The following is a 2,277-nucleotide window of genomic DNA, read 5'->3' on the forward strand; positions in this document are numbered from 1 at the left end:
TGCCCTAAGCTCAGTGTCCAGGAGGCTGTGAGGTGCTGTGAACCACAAAGATAATATTTGCTAGTTTGTGGAAGTCTGGGAGAGTGAATCCAATCGACACTTATTTAAACACTTAGCAAAGTGACAATAAAATCGACATCCATGGTTTCAAGATCAAGAAAGAAATCTGAAAAAGTTGGTTCTGTTCATCTGGACGTAACGTTTTCAGTGGGAGAAACGTTTCATCACTCATCCAAGTGACTTCTTCAGTCTCAGCTGACTGCAGGCTTCCCCAACCATATTGACAGAGACTGAAAACTACAGTGCTTTCTTCCAGAAGCCCTGTAAACAAATAAAAACAAATTAAAAAAGTAAAAACACAACAACAACAACAACAACAAGACTATCACACTATCACACATTAACAGCTCCAGTTAATTTGTACAATCCGACGACTCACTTGACGAGTCCAGCAGTCTGTCCAGAGGAAACAGCCTTCTCCTACTGTTTCTTAGCTTTCTCTTTCTCCTTCACCTCTCCAACAAACACCTGACCCTCAATTTTCCTGTGAGGCACAAAGATGGTGATTGACATGAGGGATGTAAAGCACATAAATTGACTGCATGATAGTGACAAATTCAGCTTTGGAGCACAGTTGTGAAATGAAGGACTGTCCTATAAAAACTGTCAGAATGATTAGAGAGGAAACAGACCAATGTTGTTCCCTAAAACAGGGGAAATAGTGAGGAGAAGTGAAAGAATGGCACGGACACGCAGCTCTCACTCTCACGCGTCTGTATATAGTGACAATACTTTACATAACATTAACGGACAAAAACATATTTTTAACTTGCAGATGTTAGCTGACACAGTCACGAACTTTCCACAGCAATGAAATAATACTTTAAGTACTGCATGTCGTTCAGTAGTTAACTTTTACAGACAGTAACAGAAAAAAATCTTCACACAATATGGCGAGTAATTGCGAAAACAAGCATACACAACAACAGAGGTTTTCAGCAAAAACAGTCCGCAATTCACATCTTCCGCTACAACGAACAATGATAATGGGCTAACAAGCAACAGTAACACATGCTGCCACGTTTATACAGATCTGTGCATGGCACTTACTTTAAACAGGGGAAATAGTGAGGAGAGCCAGATCTTTGAAGTGAGCGACGCGAAACCGCTCCCAATAGATTGTTATTTTTTTTATTTTTCTCACGCTCTCTCTCGCACGTTTTTCCGCTGCTTCTTCTTCTTTTACGTATTATTGGCGGTTGGCAAACAACTGCATGGTGCATTACCGACACCACTGGTATGGAGTGTGGACAGAAATCACGCTAAAAAACAAAACAAAATACAAACAAACAAAAAAACCCACTTCATATCCTCCCAAACAACCTTCCTTCTCTCAAAACCTGAAACAATGCCTGATAACATTTATCCCCTGACTCCTTCTGCAGTAACCCTACAAGATCAAGTTTCATAGCAATGCTACTGAGATTTTGGACCAACCGTCTCCTCTCTACCGTATAATTCCGACACTGCAAAATAACACGCTCCAAAGTTTCATCCGCTCCACAATAATCACATTTCCCTGATGCATGTTTCCCTATCAAGAACAGTGTGGAATTCAAACCCGTATGCCCAAATCTCAGTCTTGACACCACCACCACCTCCTCTCGCCTACTCCTTCTTGTGGATCTCCTCACTCCCACCCCCCTTTGAATTTTATATAACCACCTTCCCCTCCTGTCTTCTTCCCACTGTTTCTGCCATCTACCCCTCATTTCTAGCTTAATAATACTCTTTACTTCCTCCTGACCAAAATTCACCGCCAGATCAACTATCTCATGATTAGTGGCTGCCTTTGCTAACCTGTCCGCTGCTTCATTCCCCCTTACCCCATAGTGAGCCGGGACCCATACAAACAATACCGATAGACCCATCATATGTCAGAGTGATGGTGGCTGAGACGCAGCTGAGCGGATGTGTAAGTGCCTGGCTTAAAACTAGCTACATTTAACCTTCAGTTACTCTTTATATAGTTAGGAAGGAGTCAGACCATGTTTCTTTTTAGCTGAAAAACATTACACCAGGTAACCTGCAGTGTTGAAAACGTGTTTTCCGACAGTGTTTGCTACTGCTCTGTAGTAAAATCGGCGACATTTGACCGTCCTGTTGCTCCCATTGAAATGTATACAGCCTATTTCAAATCTAAAACTTAAAATTGTCCGTAGCCTAAAGTTGTTACCACTGTCCTGTTAGAAATGGATACTAACTAGCTAACTGACT

The 2,277-nt window shown here is 41.7% G+C and overlaps 1 long non-coding RNA gene across 1 annotated transcript; it reads right to left on the reverse strand.

The window, feature by feature from the left end:
* Positions 1-215: 215 nt before the first annotated feature.
* LOC102205576 (uncharacterized) lies at positions 216-1,688 on the reverse strand. The gene is made up of 3 exons (XR_312069.2): positions 1,111-1,688; positions 440-544; positions 216-321 (listed from the first exon to the last, which is right to left on the reverse strand). It is a non-coding gene; the product is annotated as an uncharacterized LOC102205576 (long non-coding RNA).
* Between the last annotated feature and the right edge of the window lie 589 nt (positions 1,689-2,277).

Source organism: Pundamilia nyererei, unplaced genomic scaffold, assembly GCF_000239375.1.
Source record: "Pundamilia nyererei isolate P.nyererei 1_Seehausen unplaced genomic scaffold, PunNye1.0 scaffold00178, whole genome shotgun sequence".
NCBI lineage: Eukaryota > Metazoa > Chordata > Actinopteri > Cichliformes > Cichlidae > Pundamilia > Pundamilia nyererei.